Genomic DNA, 14,900 nt, shown 5'->3' with positions numbered 1-14,900 from the left:
CTAATTTATTTACATATTTTTTATTTACCTTTTTTCCTTTGGTTTATTTACCTATTTTTCCCTAATTATACACCTATTTTTTCTCTACCTAATTTACCTATTTTTCTGTATTTATTTACCTACTTTTTTCTCTATTTATTTACCTCTTTTGTTTATCTATTTATTTACCCATTTTTCTCTAGATAATTTACCTATTTTTTCTCTGTTTATTTACCTACTTTTTCTCTATTATATTTACCTACCTTTTCTCTATTTATTTACCTATTTTTCTCCATATATTTACCTATTTTTCTCTCTCATTTATTTACGTATTTTTCTCTGTTTATTTACCTATTTTTTCCTCTAATTTATTTACATATTTTTTATTTACCTTTTTTTCTTTGGTTTATTTATCTATTTTTCTCTATTTATACACCTATTTTTTTCTAGCTAATTTACCTATTTTTCTGAATTTATTTACCTCTTTTGTTTTCTCTAATTATTTACCTCTTTTGTTTTCTCTATTTATTTACCTATTTTTCTCTAATTATACACCTATTTTTTCTCTACCTAATTTACCTATTTTTCTGTATTTATTTACCTACTTTTTTCTCTATTTATTTACCTCTTTTGTTTTATCTATTTATTTACCTATATTTCTCTAGATAATTTACCTATTTTTTCTCTGTTTATTTACCTACTTTTTCTCTATTATATTTACCTACCTTTTCTCTATTTATTTACCTATTTTCTCCATATATTTACCTATTTATCTCTCTCATTTATTTACGTATTTTTCTCTGTTTATTTACCTATTTTTTCCTCTAATTTATTTACATATTTTTTATTTACCTTTTTTTCTTTGGTTTATTTACCTATTTTTCTCTATTTATACACCTATTTTTTTCTAAATTTACCTATTTTTCTGAATTTATTTACCTCTTTTGTTTTCTCTAATTATTTACCTCTTTTGTTTTCTCTATTTATTTACCTATTTTTCTCTAGATAATTTACCTATTTTTTCTATATTTATTTACCTATTTTTTCTCTATTTATTTTCCAATTTTTTCTCTATTCATTTACTTTTTTCTATTTATTTACCTCTTTCTTTCTCTAATTTATACACCTATATTTTCTCTATTTATTTACCTGTTTTTCTCTACTTATTTACCTATTTTTTCTCTATTTATTTTCCAATTTTTTCTCTATTCATTTACTTTTTTCTATTTATTTACCTCTTTCTTTCTCTAATTTATACACCTATATTTTCTCTATTCATTTACTTTTTTCTATTTATTTACCTCTTTCTTTCTCTAATTTATACACCTATATTTTCTCTATTTATTTACCTGCTTTTCTCTATTTATTTACCTATTTTTCCCTAGTTATTTACCTCTTTTTTCTGTATTTATTTACCTACTTTGTTTTCTCTACTTCATTACCCTATTTTTCCCTATTTATTTGCCTATTTTTTTCTCTAAATTATTTACCTATTTTTCTCTATTTATTTACCTATTTTCTGTATTTATTTACCTCCTTTGTATTCTCTACTTCATTACCTATTTTTCCCAATTTCTTTATCTATTTTTTTCTCTAATTTATTTACAAATTATTTCTCTGTTTATTTACCTATTTTTTTCTCTAATTTATTTACCTATTTTTTCTCTATTTATTTACCTCCTTTGTTTTCTCTATTTATTTACCTTTTTTTTCCTCTATTTATTTAACTATTTTTTTTAATTAGCTATTTTTCTCTATTTATACACCTATTTTTTCTCTAGTTTATTTACCTCTTTTTTCTGTATTTATTTACCTACTTTTTTCTCTATTTATTTACCTCTTTTGTTTTATCTATTTATTTACCTATTTTTCTCTAGATAATTTACCTATTTTTCTCTGTTTATTTACCTACTTTTTCTCTATTATATTTACCTACCTTTTCTCTATTTATTTACCTATTTTTCTCCATATATTTACCTATTTATCTCTCTCATTTATTTACGTATTTTTCTCTGTTTATTTACCTATTTTTTCCTCTAATTTATTTACATATTTTTTATTTACCTTTTTTTCTTTGGTTTATTTACCTACTTTTCTCTATTTATACACCTATTTTTTCTCTAGCTAATTTACCTATTTTTCTGTATTTATTTACCTCTTTTGTTTTCTCTAATTATTTACCTCTTTTGTTTTCTCTATTTATTTACCTATTTTTTCTCTAGATAATTTACCTATTTTTTCTATATTTATTTACCTATTTTTTCTCTATTTATTTTCCAATTTTTTCTCTATTCATTACTTTTTTCTATTTATTTACCTATTTTTTCTCTATTTATTTTCCAATTTTTTCTCTATTCATTTACTTTTTTCTATTTATTTACCTCTTTCTTTCTCTAATTTATACACCTATATTTTCTCTATTTATTTACCTGTTTTTCTCTATTTATTTACCTATTTTTCTCTAGTTATTTACCTCTTTCTTCTGTATTTATTTACCTACTTTGTTTTCTCTACTTCATTACCTATTTTTCTCTATTTATTGGCCTATTTTTTTCTCTAAATTATTTACCTATTTTTCTCTATTTATTTACCTATTTTCTGTATTTATTTACCTCCTTTGTATTCTCTACTTCATTACCTATTTTTCCCAATTTCTTTATCTATTTTTTCTCTAATTTATTTACAAATTATTTCTCTGTTTATTTACCTATTTTTTTCTCTAATTTATTTACCTATTTTTTCTCTATTTATTTACCTCCTTTGTTTTCTCTATTTATTTACCTTTTTTTCCCTCTATTTATTTAACTATTTTTTTTAATTAGCTATTTTTCTCTATTTATACACCTATTTTTTCTCTAGTTTATTTACCTCTTTTTTCTGTATTTATTTACCTACTTTGTTTTCTCTACTTCATTACCTATTTTTCTCTGTTTATTTACCTATTTTTTCCTTTAATTTATTTACATATTTTTTATTTACCTTTTTTCCTTTGGTTTATTTACCTATTTTTCTCTAATTATACACCTATTTTTTCTCTACCTAATTTACCTATTTTTCAGTATTTATTTACCTACTTTTTTCTCTATTTATTTACCTCTTTTGTTTTATCTATTTATTTACCTATTTTTCTCTAGATAATTTACCTATTTTTTCTCTGTTTATTTACCTACTTTTTCTCTATTATATTTACCTACATTTTCTCTATTTATTTACCTATTTTTCTCCATATATTTACCTATTTTTCTCTCTCATTTATACACCTATATTTTCTCTATTTATTTACCTGTTTTTCTCTATTTATTTACCTATTTTTCTCTAGTTATTTACCTCTTTTTTCTGTATTTATTTACCTACTTTGTTTTCTCTACTTCATTACCTATTTTTCTCTATTTATTTGCCTATTTTTTTCTCTAAATTATTTACCTATTTTTCTCTATTTATTTACCTATTTTCTGTATTTATTTACCTCCTTTGTATTCTCTACTTCATTACCTATTTTTCCCAATTTCTTTATCTATTTTTTCTCTAATTTATTTACAAATTATTTCTCTGTTTATTTACCTATTTTTTCTCTAATTTATTTACCTATTTTTTCTCTATTTATTTACCTCCTTTGTTTTCTCTATTTATTTACCTTTTTTCCCCCTATTTATTTAACTATTTTTTTTAATTAGCTATTTTTCTCTATTTATACACCTATTTTTTCTCTAGTTTATTTACCTCTTTTTTCTGTATTTATTTACCTACTTTGTTTTCTCTACTTCATTACCTATTTTTCTCTGTTTATTTACCTATTTTTTCCTCTAATTTATTTACATATTTTTTATTTACCATTTTTCCTTTGGTTTATTTACCTATTTTTCCCTAATTATACACCTATTTTTTCTCTACCTAATTTACCTATTTTTCTGTATTTATTTACCTACTTTTTTCTCTATTTATTTACCTCTTTTGTTTATGTATTTATTTACCCATTTTTCTCTAGATAATTTACCTATTTTTTCTCTGTTTATTTACCTACTTTTTCTCTATTATATTTACCTACCTTTTCTCTATTTATTTACCTATTTTTCTCCATATATTTACCTATTTTTCTCTCTCATTTATTTACGTATTTTTCTCTGTTTATTTACCTATTTTTTCCTCTAATTTATTTACATATTTTTTATTTACCTTTTTTTCTTTGGTTTATTTACCTATTTTTCTCTATTTATACACCTATTTTTTTTCTAGCTAATTTACCTATTTTTCTGAATTTATTTACCTCTTTTGTTTTCTCTAATTATTTACCTCTTTTGTTTTCTCTATTTATTTACCTATTTTTCTCTAATTATACACCTATTTTTTCTCTACCTAATTTACCTATTTTTCTGAATTTATTTACCTCTTTTGTTTTCTCTAATTATTTACCTCTTTTGTTTTCTCTATTTATTTACCTATTTTTCTCTAGATAATTTACCTATTTTTTCTATATTTATTTACCTATTTTTTCTCTATTTATTTTCCAATTTTTTCTCTATTCATTTACTTTTTTCTATTTATTTACCTCTTTCTTTCTCTAATTTATACACCTATATTTTCTCTATTTATTTACCTGTTTTTCTCTATTTATTTACCTATTTTTCTCTAGTTATTTACCTCTTTTTTCTGTATTTATTTACCTACTTTGTTTTCTCTACTTCATTACCTATTTTTCTCTATTTATTTGCCTATTTTTTTCTCTAAATTATTTACCTATTTTTCTCTATTTATTTACCTATTTTCTGTATTTATTTACCTCCTTTGTATTCTCTACTTCATTACCTATTTTTCCCAATTTCTTTATCTATTTTTTTCTCTAATTTATTTACAAATTATTTCTCTGTTTATTTACCTCTTTCTTTCTCTAATTTATACACCTATTTTTTCTCTACCTAATTTACCTATTTTTCTGTATTTATTTACCTACTTTTTTCTCTATTTATTTACCTCTTTTATTTTATCTATTTATTTACCTATTTTTCTCTAGATAATTTACCTATTTTTTCTCTGTTTATTTACCTACTTTTTCTCTATTATATTTACCTACCTTTTCTCTATTTATTTACCTATTTTTCTCCATATATTTACCTATTTATCTCTCTCATTTATTTACGTATTTTTCTCTGTTTATTTACCTATTTTTTCCTCTAATTTATTTACATATTTTTTATTTACCTTTTTTTCTTTGGTTTATTTACCTACTTTTCTCTATTTATACACCTATTTTTTCTCTAGCTAATTTACCTATTTTTCTGTATTTATTTACCTCTTTTGTTTTCTCTAATTATTTACCTCTTTTGTTTTCTCTATTTATTTACCTATTTTTTCTCTAGATAATTTACCTATTTTTTCTATATTTATTTACCTATTTTTTCTCTATTTATCTTCCAATTTTTTCTCTATTCATTACTTTTTTCTATTTATTTACCTATTTTTTCTCTATTTATTTTCCAATTTTTTCTCTATTCATTTACTTTTTTCTATTTATTTACCTCTTTCTTTCTCTAATTTATACACCTATATTTTCTCTATTTATTTACCTGTTTTTCTCTATTTATTTACCTATTTTTCTCTAGTTATTTACCTCTTTCTTCTGTATTTATTTACCTACTTTGTTTTCTCTACTTCATTACCTATTTTTCTCTATTTATTGGCCTATTTTTTTCTCTAAATTATTTACCTACTTTTTTCTCTATTTATTTACCTCTTTTGTTTTATCTATTTATTTACCTATTTTTCTCTAGATAATTTACCTATTTTTTCTCTGTTTATTTACCTACTTTTTCTCTATTATATTTACCTACATTTTCTCTATTTATTTACCTATTTTTCTCCATATATTTACCTATTTTTCTCCATATATTTACCTATTTTTCTCTCTCATTTATACACCTATATTTTCTCTATTTATTTACCTGTTTTTCTCTATTTATTTACCTATTTTTCTCTAGTTATTTACCTCTTTTTTCTGTATTTATTTACCTACTTTGTTTTCTCTACTTCATTACCTATTTTTCTCTATTTATTTGCCTATTTTTTTCTCTAAATTATTTACCTATTTTTCTCTATTTATTTACCTATTTTCTGTATTTATTTACCTCCTTTGTATTCTCTACTTCATTACCTATTTTTCCCAATTTCTTTATCTATTTTTTCTCTAATTTATTTACAAATTATTTCTCTGTTTATTTACCTATTTTTTCTCTAATTTATTTACCTATTTTTTCTCTATTTATTTACCTCCTTTGTTTTCTCTATTTATTTACCTTTTTTCCCCCTATTTATTTAACTATTTTTTTTAATTAGCTATTTTTCTCTATTTATACACCTATTTTTTCTCTAGTTTATTTACCTCTTTTTTCTGTATTTATTTACCTACTTTGTTTTCTCTACTTCATTACCTATTTTTCTCTGTTTATTTACCTATTTTTTCCTCTAATTTATTTACATATTTTTTATTTACCTTTTTTCCTTTGGTTTATTTACCTATTTTTCCCTAATTATACACCTATTTTTTCTCTACCTAATTTACCTATTTTTCTGTATTTATTTACCTACTTTTTTCTCTATTTATTTACCTCTTTTGTTTATCTATTTATTTACCCATTTTTCTCTAGATAATTTACCTATTTTTTCTCTGTTTATTTACCTACTTTTTCTCTATTATATTTACCTACCTTTTCTCTATTTATTTACCTATTTTTCTCCATATATTTACCTATTTTTCTCTCTCATTTATTTACGTATTTTTCTCTGTTTATTTACCTATTTTTTCCTCTAATTTATTTACATATTTTTTATTTACCTTTTTTTCTTTGGTTTATTTACCTATTTTTCTCTATTTATACACCTATTTTTTTTCTAGCTAATTTACCTATTTTTCTGAATTTATTTACCTCTTTTGTTTTCTCTAATTATTTACCTCTTTTGTTTTCTCTATTTATTTACCTATTTTTCTCTAATTATACACCTATTTTTTCTCTACCTAATTTACCTATTTTTCTGTATTTATTTACCTACTTTTTTCTCTATTTATTTACCTCTTTTGTTTTATCTATTTATTTACCTATTTTTCTCTAGATAATTTACCTATTTTTTCTCTGTTTATTTACCTACTTTTTCTCTATTATATTTACCTACCTTTTCTCTATTTATTTACCTATTTTTCTCCATATATTTACCTATTTATCTCTCTCATTTATTTACGTATTTTTCTCTGTTTATTTACCTATTTTTTCCTCTAATTTATTTACATATTTTTTATTTACCTTTTTTTCTTTGGTTTATTTACCTATTTTTCTCTATTTATACACCTATTTTTTTCTAGCTAATTTACCTATTTTTCTGAATTTATTTACCTCTTTTGTTTTCTCTAATTATTTACCTCTTTTGTTTTCTCTATTTATTTACCTATTTTTCTCTAGATAATTTACCTATTTTTTCTATATTTATTTACCTATTTTTTCTCTATTTATTTTCCAATTTTTTCTCTATTCATTTACTTTTTTCTATTTATTTACCTCTTTCTTTCTCTAATTTATACACCTATATTTTCTCTATTTATTTACCTGTTTTTCTCTATTTACCTATTTTTCTCTAGTTATTTACCTCTTTTTTCTGTATTTATTTACCTACTTTGTTTTCTCTACTTCATTACCTATTTTTCTCTATTTATTTGCCTATTTTTTTCTCTAAATTATTTACCTATTTTTCTCTATTTATTTACCTATTTTCTGTATTTATTTACCTCCTTTGTATTCTCTACTTCATTACCTATTTTTCCCAATTTCTTTATCTATTTTTTTCTCTAATTTATTTACAAATTATTTCTCTGCTTATTTACCAATTTTTTTCTCTAATTTATTTACCTATTTTTTCTCTATTTATTTACCTCCTTTGTTTTCTCTATTTATTTACCTTTTTTTTCCCTCTATTTATTTAACTATTTTTTTTAATTAGCTATTTTTCTCTATTTATACACCTATTTTTTCTCTAGTTTATTTACCTCTTTTTTCTGTATTTATTTACCTACTTTGTTTTCTCTACTTCATTACCTATTTTTCTCTGTTTATTTACCTATTTTTTCCTCTAATTTTTTTACCTATTTTTTATTTACCTTTTTTCCTTTGGTTTATTTACCTATTTTTCTCTAATTATACACCTATTTTTTCTCTACCTAATTTACCTATTTTTCTGTATTTATTTACCTACTTTTTTCTCTATTTATTTACCTCTTTTGTTTTATCTATTAATTTACCTATTTTCTCTAGATAATTTACCTATTTTTTCTCTGTTTATTTACCTACTTTTTCTCTATTATATTTACCTACCTTTTCTCTATTTATTTACCTATTTTTCTCCATATATTTACCTATTTATCTCTCTCATTTATTTACGTATTTTTCTCTGTTTATTTACCTATTTTTTCCTCTAATTTATTTACATATTTTTTATTTACCTTTTTTTCTTTGGTTTATGTACCTATTTTTCTCTATTTATACACCTATTTTTTCTCTAGCTAATTTACCTATTTTTCTGTATTTATTTACCTCTTTTGTTTTCTCTAATTATTTACCTCTTTTGTTCTCTCTATTTATTTACCTATTTTTTCTCTAGATAATTTACCTATTTTTTCTATATTTATTTACCTATTTTTTCTCTATTTATTTTCCAATTTTTTCTCTATTCATTACTTTTTTCTATTTATTTACCTCTTTCTTTCTCTAATTTATACACCTATATTTTCTCTATTTATTTACCTGTTTTTCTCTATTTATTTACCTATTTTTTCTCTATTTATTTTCCAATTTTTTCTCTATTCATTTACTTTTTTCTATTTATTTACCTCTTTCTTTCTCTAATTTATACACCTATATTTTCTCTATTTATTTACCTGTTTTTCTCTATTTATTTACCTATTTTTCTCTAGTTATTTACCTCTTTCTTCTGTATTTATTTACCTACTTTGTTTTCTCTACTTCATTACCTATTTTTCTCTATTTATTTGCCTATTTTTTTCTCTAAATTATTTACCTATTTTTCTCTATTTATTTACTTATTTTCTGTATTTATTTACCTCCTTTGTATTCTCTACTTCATTACCTATTTTTCCCAATTTCTTTATCTATTTTTTCTCTAATTTATTTACAAATTATTTCTCTGTTTATTTACCTATTTTTTTCTCTAATTTATTTACCTATTTTTTCTCTATTTATTTACCTCCTTTGTTTTCTCTATTTATTTACCTTTTTTTCCCTCTATTTATTTAACTATTTTTTTTAATTAGCTATTTTTCTCTATTTATACACCTATTTTTTCTCTAGTTTATTTACCTCTTTTTTCTGTATTTATTTACCTACTTTGTTTTCTCTACTTCATTACCTATTTTTCTCTGTTTATTTACCTATTTTTTCCTCTAATTTATTTACATATTTTTTATTTACCTTTTTTCCTTTGGTTTATTTACCTATTTTTCTCTAATTATACACCTATTTTTTCTCTACCTAATTTACCTATTTTTCTGTATTTATTTACCTACTTTTTTCTCTATTTATTTACCTCTTTTGTTTTATCTATTTATTTACCTATTTTTCTCTAGATAATTTACCTATTTTTTCTCTGTTTATTTACCTACTTTTTCTCTATTATATTTACCTACATTTTCTCTATTTATTTACCTATTTTTCTTCATATATTTACCTATTTTTCTCCATATATTTACCTATTTTTCTCTCTCATTTATACACCTATATTTTCTCTATTTATTTACCTGTTTTTCTCTATTTATTTACCTATTTTTCTCTAGTTATTTACCTCTTTTTTCTGTATTTATTTACCTACTTTGTTTTCTCTACTTCATTACCTATTTTTCTCTATTTATTTGCCTATTTTTTTCTCTAAATTATTTACCTATATTTCTCTATTTATTTACCTATTTTCTGTATTTATTTACCTCCTTTGTATTCTCTACTTCATTACCTATTTTTCCCAATTTCTTTATCTATTTTTTTCTCTAATTTATTTACAAATTATTTCTCTGTTTATTTACCTATTTTTTCCTCTAATTTATTTATCTATTTTTTTCTCTAATTTATTTTCCTATTTTTCTCTATTTATTTACCTCCTTTGTTTTCTCTATTTATTTACCTTTTTTTCCCTCTATTTATTTAACTATTTTTTTAATTAGCTATTTTTCTCTATTTATACACCTATTTTTTCTCTAGTTTATTTACCTCTTTTTTCTGTATTTATTTACCTACTTTGTTTTCTCTACTTCATTACCTATTTTTCTCTGTTTATTTACCTATTTTTTCCTCTAATTTATTTATATATTTTTTATTTACCTTTTTTCCTTTGGTTTATTTACCTATTTTTCTCTAATTATACACCCATTTTTTCTCTACCTAATTTACCTATTTTTCTGTATTTATTTACCTACTTTTTTCTCTATTTATTTACCTCTTTTGTTTTATCTATTTATTTACCTATTTTTCTCTAGATAATTTACCTATTTTTTCTCTGTTTATTTACCTACTTTTTCTCTATTATATTTACCTACATTTTCTCTATTTATTTACCTATTTTTCTCCATATATTTACCTATCTTTCTCCATATATTTACCTATTTTTCTCTCTCATTTATACACCTATATTTTCTCTATTTATTTACCTGTTTTTCTCTATTTATTTACCTATTTTCTGTATTTATTTACCTCCTTTGTATTCTCTACTTCATTACCTATTTTTCCCAATTTCTTTATCTACTTTTTTCTCTAATTTATTTACAAATTATTTCTCTGTTTATTTACCTATTTTTTCCTCTAATTTATTTACATATTTTTTATTTACCTTTTTTTCTTTGGTTTATTTACCTATTTTTCTCTATTTATACACCTATTTTTTTCTAGCTAATTTACCTATTTTTCTGAATTTATTTACCTCTTTTGTTTTCTCTAATTATTTACCTCTTTTGTTTTCTCTATTTATTTACCTATTTTTCTCTAGATAATTTACCTATTTTTTCTATATTTATTTACCTATTTTTTCTCTATTTATTTTCCAATTTTTTCTCTATTCATTTACTTTTTTCTATTTATTTACCTCTTTCTTTCTCTAATTTATACACCTATATTTTCTCTATTTATTTACCTGTTTTTCTCTATTTATTTACCTATTTTTCTCTAGTTATTTACCTCTTTTTTCTGTATTTATTTACCTACTTTGTTTTCTCTACTTCATTACCTATTTTTCTCTATTTATTTGCCTATTTTTTTCTCTAAATTATTTACCTATTTTTCTCTATTTATTTACCTATTTTCTGTATTTATTTACCTCCTTTGTATTCTCTACTTCATTACCTATTTTTCCCAATTTCTTTATCTATTTTTTTCTCTAATTTATTTACAAATTATTTCTCTGTTTATTTACCTATTTTTTTCTCTAATTTATTTACCTATTTTTTCTCTATTTATTTACCTCCTTTGTTTTCTCTATTTATTTACCTTTTTTTTCCCTCTATTTATTTAACTATTTTTTTTAATTAGCTATTTTTCTCTATTTATACACCTATTTTTTCTCTAGTTTATTTACCTCTTTTTTCTGTATTTATTTACTTACTTTGTTTTCTCTACTTCATTACCTATTTTTCTCTGTTTATTTACCTATTTTTTCCTCTAATTTTTTTACCTATTTTTTATTTACCTTTTTTCCTTTGGTTTATTTACCTATTTTTCTCTAATTATACACCTATTTTTTCTCTACCTAATTTACCTATTTTTCTGTATTTATTTACCTACTTTTTTCTCTATTTATTTACCTCTTTTGTTTTATCTATTAATTTACCCATTTTTCTCTAGATAATTTACCTATTTTTTCTCTGTTTATTTACCTACTTTTTCTCTATTATATTTACCTACCTTTTCTCTATTTATTTACCTATTTTTCTCCATATATTTACCTATTTTTCTCTCTCATTTATTTACGTATTTTTCTCTGTTTATTTACCTATTTTTTCCTCTAATTTATTTACATATTTTTTATTTACCTTTTTTTCTTTGGTTTATTTACCTATTTTTCTCTATTTATACACCTATTTTTTCTCTAGCTAATTTACCTATTTTTCTGTATTTATTTACCTCTTTTGTTTTCTCTAATTATTTACCTCTTTTGTTTTCTCTATTTATTTACCTATTTTTTCTCTAGATAATTTACCTATTTTTTCTATATTTATTTACCTATTTTTTCTCTATTTATTTTCCAATATTTTCTCTATTCATTACTTTTTTCTATTTAATTACCTCTTTCTTTCTCTAATTTATACACCTATATTTTCTCTATTTATTTACCTGTTTTTCTCTATTTATTTACCTATTTTTTCTCTATTTATTTTCCAATTTTTTCTCTATTCATTTACTTTTTTCTATTTATTTACCTCTTTCTTTCTCTAATTTATACACCTATATTTTCTCTATTTATTTACCTGTTTTTCTCTATTTATTTACCTATTTTTCTCTAGTTATTTACCTCTTTCTTCTGTATTTATTTACCTACTTTGTTTTCTCTACTTCATTACCTATTTTTCTCTATTTATTTGCCAATTTTTTTCTCTAAATTATTTACCTATTTTTTCTCTATTTATTTACCTCCTTTGTTTTCTCTTTTTATTTACCTTTTTTCCCTCTATTTATTTAACTATTTTTTTTAATTAGCTATTTTTCTCTATTTATACACCTATTTTTTCTCTAGTTTATTTACCTCTTTTTTCTGTATTTATTTACCTACTTTGTTTTCTCTACTTCATTACCTATTTTTCTCTGTTTATTTACCTATTTTTTCCTCTAATTTATTTACATATTTTTTATTTACCTTTTTTCCTTTGGTTTATTTACCTATTTTTCTCTAATTATACACCTATTTTTTCTCTACCTAATTTACCTATTTTTCTGTATTTATTTACCTACTTTTTTCTCTATTTATTTACCTCTTTTGTTTTATCTATTTATTTACCTATTTTTCTCTAGATAATTTACCTATTTTTTCTCTGTTTATTTACCTACTTTTTCTCTATTATATTTACCTACATTTTCTCTATTTATTTACCTATTTTTCTCCATATATTTACCTATTTTTCTCCATATATTTACCTATTTTTCTCTCTCATTTATACACCTATATTTTCTCTATTTATTTACCTGTTTTTCTCTATTTATTTACCTATTTTTCTCTAGTTATTTACCTCTTTTTTCTGTATTTATTTACCTACTTTGTTTTCTCTACTTCATTACCTATTTTTCTCTATTTATTTGCCTATTTTTTTCTCTAAATTATTTACCTATTTTTCTCTATTTATTTACCTATTTTCTGTATTTATTTACCTCCTTTGTATTCTCTACTTCATTACCTATTTTTCCCAATTTCTTTATCTATTTTTTTCTCTAATTTATTTACAAATTATTTCTCTGTTTATTTACCTATTTTTTCCTCTAATTTATTTATCTATTTTTTTCTCTAATTTATTTTCCTATTTTTTCTCTATTTATTTACCTCCTTTGTTTTCTCTAATTATTTACCTTTTTTTCCCTCTATTTATTTAACTATTTTTTTTAATTAGCTATTTTTCTCTATTTATACACCTATTTTTTCTCTAGTTTATTTACCTCTTTTTTCTGTATTTATTTACCTCCTTTGTATTCTCTACTTCATTACCTATTTTTCCCAATTTCTTTATCTATTTTTTTCTCTAATTTATTTACAAATTATTTCTCTGTTTATTTATCTATTTTTTTCTCTAATTTATTTAACTTTTTTTTCTCTATTTATTTACCTCCTTTGTTTTCTCTATTTATTTACCTTTTTTTTCCCTCTATTTATTTAACTATTTTTTTTAATTTGCTATTTTTCTCTATTTGTACACCTATTTTTTCTCTAGTTTATTTACCTCTTTTTTCTGTATTTATTTACCTACTTTGTTTTCTCTACTTCATTACCTATTTTTCTCTGTTTATTTACCTATTTTTTCCTCTAATTTATTTACCTATTTTTTATTTATCTTTTTTCCTTTGGTTTATTTACCTATTTTTCTCTAATTATACACCTATTTTTTCTCTACCTAATTTACCTATTTTTCTGTATTTATTTACCTACTTTTTTCTCTATTTATTTACCTCTTTTGTTTTATCTATTTATTTACCTATTTTTCTCTAGATAATTTACCTATTTTTTCTCTGTTTATTTACCTACTTTTTCTCTATTATATTTACCTACCTTTTCTCTATTTATTTACCTATTTTTCTCCATATATTTACCTATTTATCTCTCTCATTTATTTACGTATTTTTCTCTGTTTATTTACCTATTTTTTCCTCTAATTTATTTACATATTTTTTATTTACCTTTTTTTCTTTGGTTTATTTACCTATTTTTCTCTATTTATACACCTATTTTTTCTCTAGCTAATTTACCTATTTTTCTGTATTTATTTACCTCTTTTGTTTTCTCTAATTATTTACCTCTTTTGTTTTCTCTATTTATTTACCTATTTTTTCTCTAGAAGATAATTTACCTATTTTTTCTATATTTATTTACCTATTTTTTCTCTATTTATTTTCCAATTTTTTCTCTATTCATTTACTTTTTTCTATTTATTTACCTCTTTCTTTCTCTAATTTATACACCTATATTTTCTCTATTTATTTACCTGTTTTTCTCTATTTATTTACCTATTTTTTCTCTATTTATTTTCCAATTTTTTCTCTATTCATTTACTTTTTTCTATTTATTTACCTCTTTCTTTCTCTAATTTATACACCTATATTTTCTCTATTTATTTACCTGTTTTTCTCTATTTATTTACCTATTTTTCTCTAGTTATTTACCTCTTTCTTCTGTATTTATTTACCTAC

General features: G+C 21.4%; 3 long non-coding RNA genes across 3 annotated transcripts; all 3 read right to left on the bottom strand.

Annotated features, from left to right (window-relative positions):
- Nucleotides 1–416: 416 nt before the first annotated feature.
- LOC143378228 (uncharacterized) lies at nt 417–1,147 on the bottom strand. The gene is made up of 2 exons (XR_013087842.1): nt 971–1,147; nt 417–512 (listed from the first exon to the last, which is right to left on the bottom strand). It is a non-coding gene; the product is annotated as an uncharacterized LOC143378228 (long non-coding RNA).
- Nucleotides 1,148–7,314: 6,167 nt separating this feature from the next.
- LOC143378229 (uncharacterized) lies at nt 7,315–8,576 on the bottom strand. The gene is made up of 2 exons (XR_013087843.1): nt 8,140–8,576; nt 7,315–7,410 (listed from the first exon to the last, which is right to left on the bottom strand). It is a non-coding gene; the product is annotated as an uncharacterized LOC143378229 (long non-coding RNA).
- A 783-nt stretch (nt 8,577–9,359) lies between these two features.
- Nucleotides 9,360–14,632, bottom strand: LOC143378227 (uncharacterized). Its single transcript, XR_013087841.1, has 2 exons — nt 11,724–14,632; nt 9,360–10,990 (listed from the first exon to the last, which is right to left on the bottom strand). It is a non-coding gene; the product is annotated as an uncharacterized LOC143378227 (long non-coding RNA).
- Nucleotides 14,633–14,900: the final 268 nt, after the last annotated feature.

Source organism: Andrena cerasifolii, unplaced genomic scaffold (assembly GCF_050908995.1).
Source record: "Andrena cerasifolii isolate SP2316 unplaced genomic scaffold, iyAndCera1_principal scaffold1422, whole genome shotgun sequence".
NCBI classification, from domain to species: domain Eukaryota; kingdom Metazoa; phylum Arthropoda; class Insecta; order Hymenoptera; family Andrenidae; genus Andrena; species Andrena cerasifolii.
This window is presented reverse-complemented; position numbering and strand designations above follow the sequence as displayed.